At 42.2% G+C, this 22,960-nt stretch overlaps 10 non-coding genes across 10 annotated transcripts; 4 read left to right on the top strand and 6 right to left on the bottom strand.

The window, feature by feature from the left end:
* Nucleotides 1-2,031: 2,031 nt before the first annotated feature.
* On the bottom strand, nucleotides 2,032-2,104 carry trnar-ccu (transfer RNA arginine (anticodon CCU)). The gene has a single exon. It is a non-coding gene; the product is annotated as a tRNA-Arg (tRNA).
* A 614-nt stretch (nucleotides 2,105-2,718) lies between these two features.
* trnaf-gaa (transfer RNA phenylalanine (anticodon GAA)) lies at nucleotides 2,719-2,791 on the top strand. The gene has a single exon. It is a non-coding gene; the product is annotated as a tRNA-Phe (tRNA).
* A 709-nt stretch (nucleotides 2,792-3,500) lies between these two features.
* trnar-ucg (transfer RNA arginine (anticodon UCG)) lies at nucleotides 3,501-3,573 on the top strand. Its single transcript has one exon. It is a non-coding gene; the product is annotated as a tRNA-Arg (tRNA).
* Nucleotides 3,574-10,417: 6,844 nt separating this feature from the next.
* trnal-cag (transfer RNA leucine (anticodon CAG)) lies at nucleotides 10,418-10,500 on the bottom strand. Its single transcript has one exon. It is a non-coding gene; the product is annotated as a tRNA-Leu (tRNA).
* A 1,416-nt stretch (nucleotides 10,501-11,916) lies between these two features.
* On the bottom strand, nucleotides 11,917-11,990 carry trnan-guu (transfer RNA asparagine (anticodon GUU)). Its single transcript has one exon. It is a non-coding gene; the product is annotated as a tRNA-Asn (tRNA).
* Nucleotides 11,991-12,700: 710 nt separating this feature from the next.
* On the bottom strand, nucleotides 12,701-12,772 carry trnaq-uug (transfer RNA glutamine (anticodon UUG)). The gene has a single exon. It is a non-coding gene; the product is annotated as a tRNA-Gln (tRNA).
* Nucleotides 12,773-19,047: 6,275 nt separating this feature from the next.
* Nucleotides 19,048-19,119, top strand: trnae-uuc (transfer RNA glutamic acid (anticodon UUC)). Its single transcript has one exon. It is a non-coding gene; the product is annotated as a tRNA-Glu (tRNA).
* Nucleotides 19,120-19,512: 393 nt separating this feature from the next.
* On the top strand, nucleotides 19,513-19,594 carry trnas-gcu (transfer RNA serine (anticodon GCU)). Its single transcript has one exon. It is a non-coding gene; the product is annotated as a tRNA-Ser (tRNA).
* Nucleotides 19,595-20,006: 412 nt separating this feature from the next.
* trnat-cgu (transfer RNA threonine (anticodon CGU)) lies at nucleotides 20,007-20,080 on the bottom strand. The gene has a single exon. It is a non-coding gene; the product is annotated as a tRNA-Thr (tRNA).
* A 1,565-nt stretch (nucleotides 20,081-21,645) lies between these two features.
* trnag-ccc (transfer RNA glycine (anticodon CCC)) lies at nucleotides 21,646-21,716 on the bottom strand. The gene has a single exon. It is a non-coding gene; the product is annotated as a tRNA-Gly (tRNA).
* Between the last annotated feature and the right edge of the window lie 1,244 nt (nucleotides 21,717-22,960).

Below are 22,960 nucleotides of genomic sequence, written 5' to 3'. Positions count from 1 at the left end.
CTGTGAGGAACATCTGTTTGTTGCTGACAACATCTGGATTACAGATGACACATCAGACTGATATTATCTGTGTCATGGTGTTCAGAGATTTCAGCAGCTCACATCCAACACAGAGACTCTGAGCAGGCCCACCTGGTCTTAGACCCAGACCCAGACCCAGACCTAAATCCAAACCCAGGAGACAGAGGTTGAGTGAGTCAGTGAGGAAGAAGCTGCTCGTTCTCCTTCAACAGTTTGATCTGAGGAAAAGTCACTTCCTCTTTTCAGGAATCAACTTCTACCATCTGTCCACTAGATGGAGATAACTGTGCATCAACTGAAAAATCCTCTGGTCTTCCATGTCTGAACTATAATATCAGTGACATGAGACATGGTGACCAGTTTCTGCTACAGCCTGCTGTTCCAGCTGGAATTATCCTAAATGTTGCCCCACAATAAGAAGGTCGTTGGTTTGAATCTCAAACTGTCAGCCGTTTTTGAAAATATTGTCAGAGCAGTTTACTGAACAAACTGTTCCCTGATGGTCAAAGCACACGGTCCAAATATCTGATTGATATGAGTTCCAGCCAATGAGGTTAGTGATAAGAGACGGCTTGACATGACGGGTTTCAATTTTAAATCCCTTTGAGGAACTGATGGAAAATAATCCTGTTGTTTCTGAATAGTCCTGATTGGTGGTTTTTCTGCTGCTCTTGTTTAATTTCTTGTGGTTGTCCTGCAGAGTTGGTTGTCTGACTGTTCTCTGTGTTATTGATAAAGCTTTGTGAGCTCTTGACGTGTTTCGTGGCTTCGTTGGTCACATTTGCTCCCTTTGTGTCTGACAGAGATCCTGAACCTTCCCACTGCTGGATGTACTCCTGTGATGTGTGTTGGCCAATTAATTTCAAATGTTTCTAAATCTGTCAAAAGGTCATTTCCCATCAGTGTTCTTTGATCTTATGGTTAGCACTGTGGACTTTGAATCCAGTCATCTGAGTTCAAATCTCAGTGGAACCTCTGCCATCTGATTCAGTGTGATAGTGATTAAGAATAACACCCAAGACAGATGCTCACCGACCTCTGTGGTTAGGTAAAGGTCCAAAGAGGATGTAGATCAGTGGTAGATGTTCGTGAAAAAAAAAGGCCACTCAAAGCAGAAACACTGCTCAGTCTAACATTCAGACAACAAATTGACAACAAACATGACGAGGTGGCCGACGACTCTCTCCTTCATTGCTGATAGATACATTAATGTGAGCAGTTAACTATCCGTCTATTCACACACAGTCCAGGTCGCTGCATGCTGAGGTGGCCGAGTGTTTAAGGTGATGGACTGCTAATCTACTGTATCCTGTGTGTGGGTTCACATCTCATTGTCTTCTGTGTTCAGCTGTCCATGTTGCAGCCTGCTATTCTAGGTAGAGTAATCCTAAACGTCTGACTTCAGGTCCATATATCAATCAAACCTGTTGAAGTGTAATTCAAAGGTTATCTGGATGTGTTGTATCTGCTTTCAGAGTTGTTGTCAGGCCATTAAGATTAAGGAGCTTACAACTCCAATACCAGTTAGTCAGAAAAATATGATGAGCCAAGTCCACTGTGACAAATAACAAAGGATTTTCTTTAGCATAAAATAAACTGTCACATTAATGTCCTGAATGTGCTGTGTGTAAATAATGAGATCCTGGGTTCAAATCCCAGCAGTGCCTTGCTCCTAATGTTAGATGTTGTGGATAGAAAGGACTCATACATGGAGAGCACAAAATATAAAATACATTTGTCCCCAAAATACACATTACAGCAGCAGAGGTGAAAGGAAAAGCAGCTTCCATCAGAGGTGGGATTTGAACCCACGCATCAAAGGGGAAAATGCAGAAAGATACACATGAGCACACACTGTTTTTCAAGCAGCACTGATTTACAGGAAACAACGAACACTGGATCATGAACAGCTAGCTGTTGCTAAAAAGCTGTTAGCAGAGGATGGTTTCGATCCATCGACCTCTGGGTTATGGGCCCAGCACGCTTCCGCTGCGCCACTCTGCTGTAAACCACCCCAGATGGGACTCGAACCCACAATCCCTGGCTTAGGAGGCCAGTGCCTTATCCATTAGGCCACTGGGGCACATATTGTTGCTTCTGGTGAAACCAATTTAGAGGAAAAAGAGAGCACAACTGTGCTAACATCAACATGTCGTGTGAGAATGCCGTAAAGTGACATTTTCAGTTTACAGCTGTGATGTCATTATTTCAGTGAAGATGTATGTGATATGGTGACCAAGGAACTGTATTCAGGCTCCAGTCTCTTTATGCAGGTCATCTCTCTCTCTGCCATTTACTAATATATATATATTATATTAGTATATTTGTACCAACCAGCACCAACCACTAAAACACTGTTCCTCTTGTCCAGATTCTGCGGGTAAAAGCTGATTAAAAGAAAAGAGGGATCGGCATTCCTCAGCTTTTTTGTCCAAATTCCAACCAGGACCAGAACAGAGAAACACAAAGAATTCATCAGTGTCTCTGATTGGAGTGAATCAATAGATTCTGTAATTGAAGTCATCTAACGTCTAAGAAGACATCAATTTAAAACTTGTGATCGTTTTAATTGAAATTCCAACCAAGGTTTGGAAGGGGGGGCGGGGGGTGAAAATGACAGGAGGGTTAAAGAGCAGTGTTAATGGGCAAAAACAAGCAGAACTGTCACAGAACATCCAGCAGAAACGGAGCCATCCAGCCAAAATAGCTCAGTTGGGAGAGCGTTAGACTGAAGATCTAAAGGTTCCTGGTTCAATCCCGGGTTTCGGCATCGAAGGTACCTGAGTGAGATTCAAACTCATGTTTTTTTTTTAACCTACATTTCCAATATTCTCCCTCCTCTTTCAACCACACCATGAAATATTGTGAGGGTGGATGCGTCACGCTGACTGGTTGTGTGTCCAAAAGGCTGTCAAAGACGCCATTTTCTCATGGAAGATCGCAGGATTTTTCAGATGATGTGGTCCTTTTGGCACCATCAGCCTGAGATCTACAGGGTTCATTGGATCGTCCACAAAAATGGCTGCATGAACATTAGAATGCTGAGATGCTTGGTTGCATCTCCCATATGGTCTAGCGGTTAGGGTTAGCTAGCTATGGTCTAGCTAACCCTAACCCTAACCCTGACAGCTTCATGTGGGATTCTCACAGAGATGATTCAAACCTGATCACAGTGATCAGTGTGGATATACAGTATGTTTGCTGTCAGTGGAGGAAACTCTCAGACAGGACTAATAGTCATGTTTGGGATGTTCTTGGATTTGAGTTGAATGAGTGTAAATTCTCTCTGATTTTAACACACATTAACATCATGGACCAACATGGATCGTTGGTCAGATTATGAGACTGACACACTGCCTACGAGGCCTGGAACCCAGAGAAAGTAACAGAGTGAGATGGAGGAGAGCTGTCAGAGTTTCAGTATAAACATACATCATACAGCCCTGACCACTGTTGTATCCAGGCCTAACTGACCCAATGACCACGTGGCCTAACGGACAAGGCGTCTGACTTCGGATCAGAAGACTGAGGGTTCGAGTCCCTTCGTGGTTGGTCAGCTGTGTGAAGGTGAACAGACTAAACTGTGTCCATTTTACAGAAATCAGTGAGGTTTTTCAGATCTCCTCCACAGAAGGTGGATCTGATCTCAGGTCATGGCCAACACTGACCTCTGCTGCTTGATGCTGCCTTCATCCTGATGAATGTTGAAGCAATGAAATATGACTAGAACAGACACTAAACTGACAACAGGACATTAAAATGGGCCACACTCAGACCCCACATGGCCCAAAGGACAAGGTGTTTGACTTTGGATCAGAAGACCGAGGTAAATATTTATGTTCACAGAGATCACGGAGAGTGTCTTGAACGGCTCTTTAATATGAATGATGGGAACCAAGTCACAGCCCCCCTCGCCATTTTTCTATTCGTGCCTCTGTGCCAGCAAAAAAATTTTGTGAAGGATAACAAAAGAAAGACACAAAAGGTGAACTGTGATGGCAGTAATCAAGGTGTGAACACAGTCTGGCAACTCTTCAGGGAAATACACAGAACAGTGTCTTTTCTGGACATGTTTGGTGTTTCTAACGCAACACAGCTGCTTGTTAACTTTCTACATAAATCCTTCTCTTTGGGGTTGTCCTGCTCAGAAATTCAGTAAAAAAATGATGATTTGCTATTTTAAATAGATTTCTTGGGATCAGCTGCAACAACACAACCCTGATCCCTAATCACTGCAGTTAACAGTCCTCTCATCATATGCTAACGGTCCTCATGAATTTAAGAGGATCGTTGTCTGATCATTCTGTTCTTCAAACTGTTACCAAGACCACAGAAACTTCCTGCTGAAGGAGGACAACACATTTATTCAACAAACTGGAAAAAAGTTCAGAGTCACAATTAATTATCCAACGTGTTTGTTGACTTGATTCACTTGGATTCAGGAAATGCTGCTTGTTGGGGCAGCGTTAACTGACAAAGACAATAAAGAAGTAAAGAATCAATGTCTTCTAACTCAGATCACATCAGTCAGAGACACTGTTGATTCCTTTCTGCATGAGTGTTTTTCTTTGGGGTTGTCCTGTTTGCAATTTGGACAAAATGTTTTATTTATTTATATTTATTTTTTGAAATCAGCCAAAGTCATGAATTTGTCATAAACATTTCCCGAACATGATTCATGATGACTCATGATTCACGCTGCTGTGTCCTGGTATGAAGCACAGTGGTTCTGTCAATGTGTCCTTTCTTTCTTCTTACCTTATGTTACCTTAACTGTTAAATTCAGGAATAGCTACTTTTTGTTTTTTTACTTTTTTATTTATTTCCACCGTTATCTACAGTCATGCTAATTCTCAACTGTACATATATTCTTACTGGCTTCTTTTGTAAATATATTCATACATTTTATTTTTTACTTCATCTTTTATCTTTCTTATTTTATAATTATATTTTGTACCACAGAGTTGTCTAAAGTTTGTTATACGTTGTGTATTATGGCAATAAAAACATTCTAATTCTAATTCAAATTCTTTGAGGTTGCTCTGGTGGAAATTTGACCCGTTTTTAATGATTTCTTGAGATCAGCTAAATCTATGAATTTGTCATCAACATTTCTGCAACTGAAGAACAGACTTGTGTTTTCAGAGCAGTAAGTGCTATTAGTTGGGGCAGAGTTTGTGATTTCAAATGTTTTTCATTCCGTCCAAGGATTAACCAGGACAGAGAGTTTATTTAACAATTTGGTGGAAAAAAGTTTTGGTTGGAATAAAAACAACAACAAAGATGGCCATTTTGAAAAGATTTGTTCAGATCAGCTGCAGCAACATTAATCACCAGAGTTAGCTGTCCTCTCACCATATGCTAACGGTCCTCATGAATTTAAGAGGATCGTTGTCTGTTCCTGATGGACTAAATGTGTTCTTCATTACAAACCATTACCAAGACCATTGAAACCGCCCAAACTAAGCAGACGGGGAGCTGTGGGAGTGGTTTCATTCAGGTATAAGATGGGCAAAAGCCTGAAAGGGAGTCCATTGGAACTGCAACACAACAGGGAAGTGGCTGCAAAGACTCTTAGGAGGAGATCATGTGAGGTAAAAATTTGAGCTCAATCTGACTTCTGTTCTCTTTGCTCTCTTTTCCCCCTTTCAGGGTTAATTCACAAAAACGACATTAATTCTTGGAGCCATGTTTTCTTCAGATCTAACTCGGATCACTCCAATCAGAGGCATTGATGAAGTCTTTGTGCATAAGTGCTTCTCTTTGGGGTTGTCCTGGATGGAATTAAAGTTTTGATATATTTCTTTAAATCAGCTAAATTTGTGAATTTGTCATGAACATGTCCCGAACTGAAGCACAGACTTGTATTCTGAGAGCAGTAAGTGCTATTAGTTGGGGTAATGTTGGTGATTTCAAAAGCCAATCACAAGCAGATGAGGTTCTATCAATTTTTGGGTGGTGGGGGTTAAGAAAGTAGTTTGAAAGTCACAAATGTTACCTTAACTTGAGCACTAACTTGGCTGTTGAATTCAGTAAGTGCTACTTGTTGGGGCAGTGCTGACTGACAAAGACATCTTAGAATGCATCACTGATCATTTCAATTAGAAAGACTGATGACGTCCTTTTGGACAAGTGCTTCTCTTTGGGGTTGTCCTGGATGGAATTAAAACCAGTTTTGATACATTTCTTACCACCACAGTTAGCTGCCGTCTCACCATGTGCTAAAGGACCTCATGAATTTAAGAGGATTGTTGTCTGTTCTTGATATGAACCATTACCAAGACCATTGAAACCGTCTCAACAACGTAGACAGGTGGGAGTGGTTTCATTCAGACACAACAGGGAAGTGGCTGCAAGACTCTTTTCTTTTCATGATCTCTTTGGGGGAGATCATGTGTGAGCTATTTAACCCGGATCACTCCAATCAGAGACACTGATGAAGTCTTTGTGCATAAGTGCATCTCTTTGGGGTTGTCCTGGTTGGAATTTGGACAAAAAAGATGAGGAATGCCATTCCTTCTCCGTCAATCACCACATGATATGGGGGGTGAGGGTTAAGAAAGTAAGCGACACTCTGCTCATAGCTAGGTGAGCTCACCTAGCTATCTCTGTGGAATCTGCGTAGGAATGCCATTCCTTCCTTTCTTCAATCACCAGGACAGCAGATATTATCAGTGATATGGGGGGTGAGGGTTAAGAAAGTAACTTGAAAGTCACAAATGTTACCTTAACTTGAGCACTAACTTGACTGTTGAATTCAGTAAGTGCTACTTGTTGGGGCAGTGCTGACTGACAAAGACAACAACATCTTCTTAGAATACAATACTGATCATTTCAATTAGAAACACTGATGCCTTTTGTATCAGTGCTTCTCTTTGGGGTTGTCCTGGATGGAATTGAAAAAAAAAAAAAACAGTTTTCTTCAGATCAGCTGAATGAGTCATCAATCTTTCCCGAACTGAAGCACCAACTTGTATTCTGAGAGCAGTAAGTGCTATTAGTTGGGGTAATGTTGGTGATTTCAGAAGTCAATCACAAGGACAGCAGGTTCTATCAATTTTGGGGTGGTGGGAGTTAAGAAAGTAATCTAAAAGTCACAAATGTTACCTTAACTTGAGCACTAACTTGACTGTTGAATTCAGTAAGTGCTACTTGTTGGAGCAGTGCTGACTGACAAACACAACGGGAGGTTTGGGAGACATTTCTTCTTAGAATCTAACTCTGATCATTTCAATCAGAGACATTGATGATTCAACAACATCTTCTCTTTGGGGTTGTCCTGGTTGGAATAATTTAAATTTTAAGGATTAGTTGTGTAATGTATTAATTTGTTATCAGCATTTCCCCAACTGAAGCACAGACTTGTGTTCTGAGAGCAGTAAGTGCTATTAGTTGGGGTAATGTTGGTGATTTCAAAAGTTTTCCTTCCTTTACCCATTTCCCATTAGACCCTTCTTAGAATCTAACTCAGATCACCTCAATCAGAAACACTGCTGAATTATTTGTGCACAAGTGCTTCTCTTTGGGGTTGTCCTGGTTAGAGTTTCAACAAAATGATCAAGATTCCCACTTCCCAACAAGATTCCCAACAGATTTCTCCTGATCAATTGAAACAACACTACCCTAATCAGTAATCACCAGAGTGAGGTCAGAATGAAAGCTTAATGTGACTTGATGAGAGACATTGATGATTATTTTCTGCATGGATGTTTCTATTTTCTATGCTTTTTCCCCTTTCAGTTTCTGGTCTTTCAGTCTTGGAGCCATGTTTTCTTCAGCTCTAACTCGGAACTCTGCAATGAGACACACTGATGAATTTTTGTGAATAAGTGCTTCTGGATCCCTCCGGATGGAATTTGGACAAAAGTTATAACCAGTTTCAGTAGAATTCCCAAACTGAAACACAGACTAACCAGGCTCAGTCCAAATAGTTCCAGTTTTGTTGTTGCTTCTGTCTGCAGAACTCAAAGGTACCTGGCAGGACCATGGTTGCCTTTTGAGCTTCTTTAACACAGTAGCACTCTACTGTGGAGGTCATGACAAAAAAGTGGGAGGAGTCTTTGATCTCTTTGATGTCGTTAGAACCTTTGTGACATCACAGAATCAGCATCTCCTTTGATGGTTACTGATGGAACAGGAAAAGGAGATGCTCTTTGCTCTTTTTCCCCTTTCAGTGTTAATTTACAAAAACAGCATTAATTCTTGGAGCCATGTTTTCTTCAGATCTAACTCGGATCACTCCAATCAGAGACACTGATGAATTCTTGTCCATAAGTGCTTCTCTTTGGGGTTGTCCTGGTTTGAAATTTAACAAAACATTGCTAAATTGATTAATCGTGATCCGTTAAATTCACAAATTTGTCCTCAACATTTCCCCAGCTGAAGCACAGGCTTGTGTTCTGAGAGCAGTAAGTGCTATTAGTTGGGGTAGTGTTGGTGATTTCAGAAGTTTTCCTTCCTTTACCCATTTCCCATTAGATTCTTAGAATCTAACTCAGATCACCTCAATCAGAAACACTGATGAATTATTTGTGCACAAGTGCTTCTCTTTGGGGTTGTCCTGGTTAGAGTTTCAACAAAATGATTCCGATTTTTAACAGATTTCTTCAGTTGAAACAACAATACCCTAATCACTAATCACCAGAGTTAGGTCAGAATTAAAGCTTAATGTGACTTAGCCAATTCAATGAGAGACATTGATGACTATTTTCTGCATGAATGTTTCTATTCTCTTTTCCCCTTTCATTGTTAAATGGCAAGTCTTGGAGCCATGTTTTCTTCAGATCTAACTCGGATCACTCCAATCAGAGACACTGATGAAGTCTTTGTGCATAAGTGCTTCTCTTTGGGGTTGTCCTGGTTGGAATTTGGACAAAAAACACGAGGAATGTCATTCCTTCCTTTCTTCAATCACCAGGACAGCAGGTATTATCAGTGATATGGGGGGTGAGGGATAAGGAAGTAATTTGAAAGTCGCAAATGTTACCGTAACTTGAGCACTAACTTGACTGTTGAAAGTGCTACTTGTTGGGGCAGTGCTGACTGACAAAAACAACAACATCTTCTTAGAATACAATACTGATCATTTCAATTTTGAAACACAGATGACTTCCTTTTGTACAAGTGCTTCTCTTTGCGGTTGTCCTATGAGCAGAGTGGCGCAGCGGAAGCGTGCTGGGCCCATAACCCAGAGATCGATGGATCGAAACCATCCTCTGCTAATGGCTTTTTAGCAACAGCTAGCTGTTCACGATCCAAAGTTTGTCGTATTTGAAGATGATCTGATGATGATGATGAAGAAGATCATTACAATAGTAAAAATGCCATACTGAAGCTGCACTAGCTGAAGAGGGAAGATCTTCAGTCTTGAAAACATACGTCAGGATAAACCTTGCTTGTTTTAACTCCCAGCAGTTTTCCTCAGCAGTGGAAGTAAAGCAAATTTCAAATGTTGTTTTAGTGCCCAGTACCCAGTCTGCCTCCTTCGAGCTATTCACTTTTTTTTGCAAGCTGACCTTGCATGCCAGCCCAGGGGAATTAGCTCAAATAGTAGAGCGCTCGCTTAGCATGTGAGAGGTTGTGGGGCTCATCCGCATAGCAGTGAAAATTAGTTCCAGTTTTGTTGTTGCTTCTGTCGGCAGAACTCAAAGGTATCTGGCATGACTATGTTTGTGTTTTGAGCTTCATTAACAGGCATCACTCTATGGTGGAGGACATGAGACTCATGTCACGTTGACTGGTTGTGTTTTCCAAAAGGCTGTCAAAGACGCCATTTTCTCATGGAAGATCGAAGCATTTTTTCAGATGTTTTAATGTAGGACTCGACAGCCATTTTCCAATCATTAAAATCAAAATGTATTCTTTAATTAAATGTTCCTAAACTTCTATTAAAGGCAGCATTATTGCAGCAGGCAGCACTCTATGGTGGAGGTCATGACAAAAAAATGGGAGGAGCCTTTGATCTCTGTGATGTCATTAGAACCTTTGTGACATCACAGAATCAGCATCTCCTTTGATGGTTACTGATGGAACAGGAAAAGGTCAGATCCTGATATAATCTTGTGAATCCACAAGTATGCCTTTCTTTGTTTGTGTACCAACAGCCTGAGCTCTGGTTCTGACTTTGTTTTGATGAACCTCATTATCCATCCCTAAGACTTCCCTCTCCTTTGTACAGCACAAATTTACTTAGTGTTGTGTTGCCTTTGTGCAAAATTACTGCCCGTAATAGGACAAATTTTCATTGTATGCTGAAGATCCCTAATCCTAAGTATCCACTAAGTCATGACATAGCTCACTTGGGAGAGTGTTAGACTGAAGATGTAAAGGCTCCTGGTTTTTGGCATCAGAGGTGGTCCCTGAGGGGGTTAAGTAGAGATGAAAGAAAAGCAGATTCTGTCAGAAGTGGGATTTGAACCCACGCCTCCAGGGGAGACTGCGACCTGAACGCAGCGCCTTAGACCGCTCGGCCATTCTGACGACAGATGCCTAAAAATTTACCGAAAAATTTGCTGAAAATTAGCCCATCAAAGTGAGTCCACAATACACAATGACTGCCTGATTAGATCGCATGGAGGCTCAAAATTTGCACTTCCTCACATGTGTAGAGAGTTTCACTGGTAAGATTCAGGTTCCACCGAGATTTGAACTCGGATCGCTGGATTCAGAGTCCAGATGTGAATGGAATTTTAGTCCTTTAAAAGCGTGGGCAGTCAAAGGTCGACCAAAATAGCTTTGTCCCAAAACCTTACAGCAGTAGAGGTGAAAGAAAATCTGTCATTTCACACAGTGAAGGTTCCAATGTGAATAGATGGCAGGAGCCACGGTTGTTAGTCACATACAGGAGGGCATCATCTGCATAGCAGTGAAAATTTGTTCCAGTTTTGTTGTTGCTTCTGTCTGCAGAACTCAAAGGTATAAGCCATTTAAAAAAAATGAATAATGAATAAACAATTATCAAATAAAATGAACCAAATTCTATTGACTTTTAGGACATTTGATTTGGGTTGTTGTTGGTTCTTGTGAACTTTGTGATAATCTCTGCAGGTTAGATTTATGAAAGCTGCCATGTTTTTGATTTTGATGATGTTCTTTTTGGCAATGGTCTGTTCCCCTGAGGTTCGTCTGTGCTGTGCAGGGTGCCCCCGACGTGCGCTGACGTGCGTGCCTGCTGCACCAACGAGGCCTGGAACCCAGAGAAAGTAAAAGAGTGAGATGGAGGAGACCTGTCAGTGTTTCAGTATAAACATACATCATACAGCCCTGACCACTGTTGTATCCAGGCAGTGCTGACTGATTCTGACAATAGGACATTAAACTGGCCTCATGGACAAGGCGTCTGACTTCGGATCAGAAGACTGAGAGTTTGAGTCCCTTCGTGGTTGGGCAGTTATGTATTACAGGTTATACCATATTTAATGGTTCTTGTTCGAAAGCCCACATTGTTCAAGTGAGATTTATGTGTTATAACGTGTGTTTGCATAGAGAACTTATTTTTCCCACTTTTTCGAATGCGTCTCGGTTTTACCGACGTTCCTGAATGCACCACCTGTGTGCATGCTTCTGCTCCGTAAGCGTTCTCTTTTCTTCCATGCGGTCAAGAGCAGACAGTTTTCCTTCACCTCATGCAGCATTAGCTATCCTGATTCCCTGTTTTCCCGCTGTGTATAAATGAGAAGCGACCACAGCTAAATAAATGAAGGATACTACAATCTGACTGCCTCCGTGTTCTCTTACCAAGACACATCATCCCTACCTTGCCGCTCTTATACAACCAGTTTCCTGGAGAACCCATATCTCCTTTTTAGTTCTGGTGAAACCAAAGTAGAGGAAAGGGGCAGTGCAACTGCCGTAACATCAACATGTAGTGGTTGTAATCAGTTTAAAAACAAAGCACGTCCCTGGGTGGGCTCGAACCACCAACCTTTCGGTTAACAGCCGAACGCGCTGACCAATTGCGCCACAGAGACACATTGACTTCTCCATGTCCCAGTCTGCAGTTCCAGCTAGAATTATCCTAAATGTTGCTTGAGCAAACTACTGCCTGCTGTTCTGGAACCGGATACTCAGAGTTCAAATCCTGGACGAGCCCAGCTGTTGCCTTGCAGTCGTCAGGGGAGCTAACTCTTATTATATGGAGCTGTGTGAGGTTGGCTGGTTGTGTTATTGGCAGTATCTTGTAAAGTGAAGCAACAGTAACTTTGTGGCTCATGCTGTGCTGAGGAGAGGGGAAATTAGTGATTGACTGCTTTTCACAGGAGACAAACTTTGTTAAAGCAGCCTGTGTTTAAATCCCAGCAGTTCCTTGTGGGTGAAGTCAAATGTTGTTGAAATAAACTACTTTTGGGTTTTTATCAGCTGGAGGTCACAATGATCAATATTAAAAGAAATAAACACTTGAAATATGTCACTGTGTGTAATGATGTCATAAAATATATTATTTTTACTTTCTGAATGGAATAAAATGAAATAAATCAAATTATATTATTTCAGTGTAATCACATGCACCTGAAATGTCTTTCTTTAGTCTGTCGTTTTTCCTGAACCACAGAGGCTCTGAGCTGCTGCAGCAGGTGAAAAGACAAACTGTTTCATGAAGCCTCCTCTCTGCTCAGGGGTGGATCACTGTTTTGGGGGGAGTGGAGTTACTGTTATATGTAGTCACTAAACTAGAAGACAGAGGTTCCACCGCGACTTGAACTCGGATCACTGAATTCAAAGTCCAGAGTGCTAACCATTACACCATGGAACCACAGGACTGTTAGCTGATCTTTATCAAAGGTGCTGGCTCGAGGTTCCAGTGTCGAGGGATGTCATTGATGGAGCCAAACTGTCTCCACTTCTTATATGGTGAATGTGTGCTTCTGTGTTTTTTTTTTTTTCTTTTGCAAGAAAATGTAAAATAAAATAAAACTTAAAAGTGAGCTGAAAGGAAAGGACCAGTTCTGTGTTAAGTGTTAATGATGACTTTTTGTGTGTGTGGGGGTGTTTTGTTTTGAATTTCTGATCTTTGTTGTCCATAAAGAAAGGCATTAACAAAGCCCCACCTGTCATGTCTCTATTCCCCACCAGTGGGGTGGAGCCCACACTTTAAGAACGGCGGCCCTATAAGCATCCAACAGCATCACTGAGTCAGGAGCAGCACAGTGACAACTGTACACATTACTGGAGAAAGTGATAAATGACATTCAGCCAGTGCGTTAGAATAGCAGAGAAGGGTTTCCATCCATCAACCGCTGTATTATGGGCCCAAAACACTTCCACTGCTCCACTCTGCTCATAGCAGGCTGTGCTGCAGTCTCTTCTGGATCTGTGGGTTCAAATCCTCTGTGCTGTGCTGTGACCCAGCTTCTTTGTCTGAGGGCCCTCTTAGAAAAGATCCTTATTGCTGACTTTGTTTTGCTTTAAATCACATCTGTCCTCATTCATCAATCTAACCCATCAATTAAATGTTGGCAGAAACTGTTGGTTTGTTTGGCACCTTGACATTTCCTAAATAGCTTTTTATCTCTCATTAACTAAAAAAGACAATCTTCTAAAGGACACACCACAGGTACTAAAATCCAGGATTGAACCAGGGACTCTCCCAACTGAGCTATTTCAGCACAGCACACAGTGGAAATGACTTCTCATTTTTGCTTCCATGGCCTGGAAGTGGAATTAAAGGTGAGAGGCTCCATCTCACTACCTTCAGATTATGAGACTGACGTGCTGCCTGCTGCACCAACGAGGGCTGGAACCCAGAGTAAGTAAAAGAGGGAGATGGAGGAGAGCTGTCAGTGTTTCAGTATAAACATACATCATACAGCCCTGATCACTGTTGTATCCAGGCAGAGCTGACTGCTGCTTTTCATGGAGAGCAGCTGAGTTTTACATTCCAGAAAGCACCGAGTTTCTAACATTTGAATGTTGGTAAAGATTTATGTTCACATAGATCACAGAGAGTCTCTTGAACGGCTCTTTAATATGAACGATGGGAACCAAGTCACACTTTCAGGCCCCCCCTCCTTTTTTTATTAGTGCCTCGGGTCACTTTGTGCCATCAAATAAAATTTTGAAAAGGACAACAAAAGTAAGACACAAAAGGTGAACTGTGATGGCAGGAATCATGGTGTGAACACACAGAACAGTCTGTCTTTTCTGGACATGTTTGGTGTGTAGCACAACACAACTACACAGCTCAGCTATTTGTTGACTGACAAACACAACAGCAAGCTCTAACTCAGACAGCTACAATTATTCCTTTCTACATAAATGCTTTTCTTTGGGGTTGTCCTGCTCAGAAATTCAGTAAAAATTATGATGATTTGCAATTTTAAATAGATTTCTTCAGATCAGCTACAACAACACAACCCTAATCTCTAATCACTGCAGTTAGCAGTCCTCTCATCATATGCTAACGGTCCTCATGAATTTAAGAGGATCGTTGTCTGTTCCTGATGGACTAAATGTGTTCTTCATTACAAACCATTACCAAGACCATTGAAACCGCCCAAACTAAGTAGGCAGGCAGCTGTGGGAGTGGTTTCATTCAGGTAGAAGATAAATTCAGGTAAAAGCCTGAAAGGGAGTCCATTGGAACAATGACACAACTGGAAAGTTGCTGCAAAGACTCTTGAGGAGAAGATCCTAAGTGAGGTAAAAATGAAAGCTTAATGTGACTTAGTCAATTCAATTGCTCTCTTTTTCCACTTTCAGTGTGAATTGACAAAAACAACAGTAAGTCTTGGAGCCACGTTTTCTGCAGATCTAACTCGGATCACTCCAATCAGAGACACTCATAAAGTCTTTGTGCATAAGTGCTTCTCTTTGGGGTTGTCCTGGATGGAATTTGGACAAAAATTAATACATTTCGTCAGATCAGCTGAATTAGTGCATTTGTCACCAACGTTTCCCCAACTGAAGCGCAGACTTGTGTTCTGAGAGCAGTAAGTGCTATTTGTTGGGGTAATGTTGGTGATTCCAGAGGTCAATCACAAGTCAGCAGGTTTTATCAATGATATGGAGGGTGGGGGGTTAAGAAAGTAGTTAGAAAGTCATAAATGTTACCTTAAAGGGCATATTGCAGGTTAAGGACCACATTGAATCAATGTTTAAAAAAAGAATATAGGAAATGTTTTGATAAAGTGTCTCATACTGATAATATCCGTATATTTGCTCCACACAAACAGGACTGATGGTCTTTTGTCCCTCAGCTGAAAGGTGAACAAGGTAAAATGTCCACAGCAGAAGTCCTGCGGGGTTTTGTCACCGACAGACTCGCCGCCGCCTGCCGGGAGATCTTAGCGGCCGTGGACAGAATGGTAGCCGGATATGAGGAGGAGGCTTCGGGCTTCAGGCAGGAGATCGACCGGCAGAGGAGCCAGCTGGAGCTGCTGCAGCCCCGAGTCCTGATCCACAAAACGGGTCGGTTGTTTTTATGAGTGAGAAAGGCTGAGGACTGTATTTGGCAGATGTAGAATGAAGCAGCTGGAGGAATAACTGTGTTCATATTGTAGCTAATAAAGAGGATTCATTATTGAATCGTTTCCTCCAGATGTTCAGCAGCTGATGGTGAAAAAAGAGGTTCCTCCTGAGTTCACCTCCAGTCCGGATCCGGAGGATTCAGAGAGTCCAGTCCTTAAACAGGAACAGGAGGAGGACCAGGTACCAGGACTGGAGGAGACCAGGAACCCTGTGAGGCCGTTTCAGGTGAAGAGTGAGGATGAAGAGATGAATGAACCGGCCAGGAGCTGTGATCCACAGAGTCCTCTTCAACCAGATCCAGATCCAGAGGAAGAGGTCTCAGACTCCTCTGATACTGAAATCAGTGAGAATGATTCTAATGAAACCAGAGTGGCCCAGTCAGATGTGAAAATAGATGAAGGTGATGTAAATGTTAGAAGATGTGACAGCAGTGAAAAACCATTCAGCTGCCATGAGTGTGGGAAAACGTTTAAAAAAAAGTGGGATCTGAAGAGTCACAAGGTAGTCCACACAGGGGAGAGACCCTTCAGCTGTGATGTTTGTGGGAAACATTTTTTGCAGAAGGCCCATCTTAGGTTTCACATGGTAGTTCACTCAGAAGAGAGACCGTTTGGCTGCTCATTTTGTGGCAAAAGATTTAAGCGACAGGATATTCTAAAACTACACATGGTAGTCCACACAGAAGAGGAACCCTTCAGCTGTGATGTTTGTGGGAAAACATTTAAACTAATGGAAAACCTTAAAAAACACATGGTAGTCCACACAGAAGAGAGACCCTTCAGCTGTGATGTTTGTGGGAAAACATTTAAACTAATGGAAAACCTTAAAAAACACATGGTAGTCCACACAGAAGAGAGACCCTTCAGCTGTGATGTTTGTGGGAAAACATTTAAACTAAGGCGAAGCCTGAAATCACACATGGCAGTCCACACAGAAAAGAGACCCTTCAGCTGTGATATTTGTTGGAAAAATTTTAAACTAAAGGCAATCCTTAAAATACACATGAAGGTCCATACAGAAGAGAAACCCTTCAGCTGTGATGTTTGTGGGAAAACATTCAAACTAAAGAAAAACATTAAACCACACATGAAGGTCCATACAGAAGAGAAACCCTTCAGCTGTGATGTTTGTGGGAAAACATTTAAAGAAAAGGGAATACTTAAAATACACATGAAGGTCCATACAGAGGAGAAACCCTTCAGCTGTGATGTTTGTGGGAAAACATTTAAACTAAAGAAAAGCATTAAACCACATATGAAGGTCCATACAGAAGAGAAACCCTTCGGCTGTGATGTTTGTGGGAAAAGATTTAAACTAAAGAAACACATTAAACCACATATGAAGGTCCATACAGAAGAGAAACACTTCAGCTGTGATGTTTTTGGGAAAACATTTAAATGAAAGAAAAGCCTTAAAGTACACATGGAGGTCCATACAGAAGAGAAACTGTTTGGTTGTGACGACTGTAAAGAAAAAGACCAAAGTTTCTGACTGCAGGATCTTTGCTGGTTGACCAAAAGTAAACTGTAACTTGATTGGTCTTTGTTTTTTTTTGCTTTGCTTTGTTGTTTTTTTGTCCTCGCTCATTTGGGTCAGTGACATATATACCAGAAAAAAGTTTTTTTTATAGTTTGGTGTAAAAGGAATTGAATTTGTGTATTATTTTCTAAAGACATTTAGAGATTGTTGAATACAGACCTAATTCAGAATAATTCTACGCAGAACAGCAGGTTGCACAGAGCAGCCTCTCTGTTTCAAACTTTTTTGTGTTCATGTTTTTGTTTATTGTTCATTATTTTCACACTTTGGTTCCATTTTTTCTTGTCTCAATCTGATGTTCTTTTGATTTAGGCTCCATGAGTGTGACTGAGTGTTTTTTTTCCATTTGTGTTTCCTTCCTCGCCAATAGTGTAATGGTTAGCACCCCGAATGGCTGCACAAGGCTAGCTCTTTGTTGGAGGTGAAGCCAAGTGACTTCAACATCCCTCCCTAAAGCCAACACTGACTTCATTTGGACTGTGCTCACCAACAGAGTTGCCAGATTGGGCTTCATTGGGCAGACAAGATGAGAATTGGGCTGCTTGTGAATACGTGTGCAGCTCTTTGTTTTAATATTGTCAGCAATGTTACAGAAAAAACTAAAAGCACATTGTCCAAAAAAAGATTTATCTCAGCTTATTCCCCACGCTGTTGGTCAGTAGCTTGGAAGGCAGCTATGCTGACCACGATACCACCATCACATGAAAAGAACATGAGATTTAACAGATTCTCTCCTTGTGAATCAAAGAGACTAGACCAGAGACCTTCCATCCTTGTTTCTACACACATAGATTGCTGAAAGTGAAACTGCTTCCGCACAACAATAAGTTCTTGGGTTCAGTTCCCGGCCTGGAGCTGCATGTAGGGTGGAGCCAGGTGATCAGAATGAGGATGCAACTTTAAGGAGGAGATGGACAAGTTGTTCTTTGGGTATTCAGACAGGAAGTGTCATTTCTCCTAACATGTAGCATGATTCTTGGACGTCAGGAGTAAAGGCAGTAACTCCAACAGTTCATCCAATATGACCAGGACGGTGGCAGCAAAAAGAAGAAGCATGAAAGAAGCACATGTTGTGACAACAACAGACCGTTGTTGGCAGGATTTGAACCTGCAATACAGACAAACCAGGTTCAGTCCAAATAGTTCCAGTTTTGTTGTCGCTTCTGTCTGCAGAACTCAAAGGTATCTGGCAGGACCATGATTGCCTTTGGAGCTTCATTAACAGAGTGCACTCTACTGTGGAGGTCATGACAAAAAAGTGGGAGGAGTCTTTGATCTCTGTGATGTCATTAGAACCTTTGTGACATCACAGAATCAGCATCTCCTTTGATGGTTACTGATGGAACAGGAAAAGGTCAGATCCTGATATAATCTTTTGAATCCACAAGTATGCATTTCTTTGTTTGTGTGTTAAAAAGACACAGCACACTCTCTGACCTTCCTGTGCAAAAGGACACTCAAGGCAGAACCACTGATCAGTCTAACATTCAGACCACATCTTTTTGACAACAAACATGACGAGGTGGCAGAGTGGTTAAGGGGATGGACTGCTAATCCATTGTGCTCTGCACGCGTGGGTTGGAATCCCTTCTTCATCTGTGTTCAGCTCACCTTAGTATGTCCAAATATTCTTTCTCTTGTCATGATAACACTGTGAGAGATGTGAATTTGAAGCCTCCACTGTGGGACTTTGGAGAAGTGGATGGTGAACAGAACATCCAGCATTAACAGGGGCATCCAGCTGAAAAAGCTCAGTTCCTTCTTCAAATCTTCATTTTTATCATTCAGTATGTTTTGCTGTGTTTGAACTCCTTAACCCAAAGGTTTCATCAGACAGATAAGTGTTTTAGCTGTCACAAGAGCTCAGAAGCCATCTGGTTAGCTAAAGTTGCTAAAGCTACCACACCATGCAGGGGATGTAACTCAGTGGTCGAGCGTACCGCACAGCTGGGGCAACTGGCAGTGGTGGGATTCGAACCTACATCTCCAAAGAGACCGGAGCCTAAATTGAGCACTTCGGAGTCCCATATGGTCTAGCGGTCAGGATTCCTGATTTTCACCCAGGCGGCCCAGGTTCGACTCCCGGTATGGGAATTTACTTTACAGCAATGGACCTACCAAGAGCATGTCCTGTCATTTTGATGAACGTCTACCACTGATCTATCGATCCATCGACCTCTGGGTTATAGGCCCAGCACGCTTCCACTGCGCCACTCTGCTCAGGTTGCAATGTCCTCTGGAGTTTTGTGTAATTTTTAACCACCACATCCACTTTCTGTCAAAGCGGCTGTGGTGGTTAAAAGGTACTGAGATTTCCACCTGCAGTGTATCTAATGACCACGAGGGGGCAGCTTGGAAAATGAAGTCAGATCTTATTGAAGAGCATCAGACTTTTAATCTGAGTATCCAGAGTTCAAGTCCCTGTTCAGGTGCTGCAGCTTCTTCCCAATGGCTGTTTTTTGTCATCACATGTACTTTTGGGTTCATGACGAGGTGGCCGAGTGGTTAAGGTGATGGACTGCTAATCCATTGTGCTCTGCACGCGTGGGTTGGAATCCCATTCTCGTCGGTGTTCAGCTGGCTTTAGTCCGTCTGAGTTGTACCCTGCTGTTTAGCAGGTTGAAATGTGGTGATTGACCCTTTTTAACAGGAGACAAACTTTGTTAAGAGTCATGATGGTCACTACACTACAGAAACTGCATGCACTCATTCATTTGAAGCGAAAGTGAGAGTGTGACGTATCCATCTGTGTCGCGTGGGGCATCAATGAAAGGCAGGAAATGCCTTTGATCTCCAGTGATGTCACACAGTCTCGTTGTGGAGTTATAAGTGTTGATTCTGCAAAAATGGTCCATAAAAGTCTAATATCACCGAAACATGTTAACCAGACAGTGTTCTAGGATTTGAGGTTTAAACCACCAAATTCTCATTATTAACTAAAGCTGTGTCTGTTAGATCTATAACATTTAACATTCAGCTCAAGGCACTGCTGGGATTTGAACCCAGGATCTCCCGTTTACGAGTCAGGCGCTTTGACCAGCTAAGCCACAGCACCACTGTGAAGTACATGTATATACAGAGGATCTGGTAATGGAAGTGTAATGTGTATACTGCAGCTGAGGTTGATGGTAAAGTGGTTTGTTTTAATGTGGGAGTGCAGCGTTTGGATGCTCCAATCAGTCCGAGAAGGGTTTCCACATGAATGGATTCCCCAAGAACCATGAGGGCTGGAAAACGTGGTGTGTGTGATTGTGTGTGTGTGTATACAGATACAAATGCTAATAAAGATAAGTATATGTACCGCAAAGGGCCTCTGATATAATACAGAGATTGTCAACTGAGATTGAGGTCGTGATTTAATCATTTTACTCCTGGAGATACTTTCACTATATATAATCACACTGTGCACGTGCAAATAAAGATCAGTATATGCATCACGGTACCACTTTGGGTTTGTTTAGAGAACAGCCTAAGAAATGGCAAAAAAATGCGATGGTGGAATGGGTGCGGTGTGCAGCATCCAAATTCGAATCCCATCACTGCCAATTACCCCAGCAGTGCTTCACTCTCAGTGGAGTTCCTGCTCATCACTAAAACATACTGATGAAAACCATCACTTCCTGTGAAACATCACAGACTGTCTGTGATGTTTCTCCTTTCAGCCCACCTGGTGTTGGTATTATCTTTCACTGCCTTCTGTAATTTTTCATTGACAAGAAATGAACTGGCAGTGGTGGGATTAAAACCTCCGAAGAGACTGGAGCCTTAATCCAGCGCCTTGGACCGCTCGGCCACACCACCACTGGATGGATGTTCACCACCCACTTCTCCAAAGTCCAACAGTGAAGGTTTCAAATCCAGTTCAGCCCAAATAGTTCCAGTCGCTTCTGTCAGGATAGGATACATTTTGGATCTTAAAATACCCCCAACATACGTGGCTGACCATCGTGACTCTTACCAAAGTTTCTTTAGCATAAAATAAACTGTCACATTAATGTCCTGAATGTGCTGTGTGTAAATAATGAGGTTCATCAAAACAAAGTCAGAACCAGAGCTCAGGCTGTTGGTACACAAACAAAGAAAGGCATACTTGTGGATTCGCAAGATTATATCAGGATCTGACCTTTTCCTGTTCTGATGTAGCTCAGTGATCAAGATGGATCCAGTCAAGTGCTGGTAGAGACGATGGAACAGACGATAAACTGACAACAGGACATTAAATACATAATACATATAACCATTCAACAGCATCACTGAGTCAGGAGCAGAACAGTACACATCACTGAGGAAAGCAATAAATGACATTCTCCATGTTTTCCTGTTAATCAGTGCTGCTGAAAAACTCCTGACGTGTCTCATCATTTTTCTGTTCTTTGGAGAACAAATTTAATCTGTCTACAAACCTGAAGCCAGGGTCTGTTCCATGAACACGACATGCTGACGTTCTTCAGATTATGAGACTGACACACTGCCTACTGCACCAACGAGGCCTGGAACCCAGAGTAAGTAAAGGAGTGAGATGGAGGAGAGCTGTCAGTATTTCAGTATAAACATACAGCCCTGACCACTGTTGTATCCAGGCAGTGCTGACTGCTGCTTTTCATGGAGAGCAGTGACCATTGCATTGGCCGGGAATTGAACCCGGGCCTCTCGCATGGGAGGCGAGAATTCTACCACTGAACCACCAATGCTGACTGCACAGCCAAACCCACCTCCAATATGATGGCAATGCAGAGTAGAGCGTAGCATATCTCCACTTGTCATATGGAAGACCAAGTAATTCAAATTCAAGTATCCATCTGTCTGTCAGGATGGCCGAGTGGTCTAAGGCGCCAGACTCAAGGTAAACTCCTTCCTGCACTAAAGGGCATTCTGGTCTCTGAAACTTTGACTGTTTCATAATAAAGGAGTTAGGACTTAAAACACGAAAGCCTGTGTGCTCCCTGTGGCTCCCTCAGATCCAGGACCTTTATATCATTGCAGCTAATGGCTTGTTGGTCTAGGGGTATGATTCTGGCTTCGGGTGTGAGAGGTCCCGGGTTCAAATCCTGGACGCGCCGTTAGTGTTATATTGCCAATATCTTCCCAAAGTTTGTCTCCTGTGAAAAGCGGTCACCACATTTCCATCTGCTCAACACAGCAACAACCACTTTGTCTCGAAACTGCAAGCAAAAGCTGTAATACAGGAAGTGATGAGCAGGAACTCCACTGAGAGTGACGCACTGGTGGGGTTTGAATGCAACATGTCCTGTTTACAAGACTTATTGATACTAATACATACTAAGCCAGCAGCCTGCCCATTGAGCTAACTCCGCTGTGCTAACATGGGACAGCGTTAGACTGAAGATGTAAAGGCCCCTGGTTTTTGGCATCAGAGGAAAGAAAAGCAGCTTCTGTCAGAAGTGGGATATGAACCCACACCTCCTGGGGAGACTGCGACCTGAACGCAGCGCAATGACTGCCTGATTAGATCACATGGAAGCTGTAGAGTGGACAAACAGGAATTTTAGTGTTTCACTGGTAAGATTCAGGTTCCACCGCGTTTTGAACTCGGATCGCTGGATTCAGAGTCCAGAGTGCTAACCATTACACCCTGTAACCCTGCAGGCATATGCTCATTATACAAACAAATAAATTTCGAGATCATTCAAGAAGGACTTGAAGAAACCGAGTCAAGAGTTAGACTCATGTTTATATTCCTGCGTTCTCAAATGGACACAATGATATTTACCATTTCTTCATCTTCAGCCTGAGTATCAACTGCAGCTACAGAAGAGGAAGTAGAAGGCAGAGGGCTGGACGCCAGTGTGGATGTGCTGGGGGCATTCCTTTCTGCATGAGTGTTTCTCTTTGGGGTTGTCCTGTTTGGAATTTTGACAAAATATTTTATTTGTTTCTTGAGATCAGCTAAATTCACAATCAACATTTCCTGAAC

The sequence above is a fragment of the Echeneis naucrates genome, chromosome 2, assembly GCF_900963305.1.
Source record: "Echeneis naucrates chromosome 2, fEcheNa1.1, whole genome shotgun sequence".
NCBI classification, from domain to species: Eukaryota; Metazoa; Chordata; class Actinopteri; order Carangiformes; family Echeneidae; genus Echeneis; species Echeneis naucrates.
This window is presented reverse-complemented; position numbering and strand designations above follow the sequence as displayed.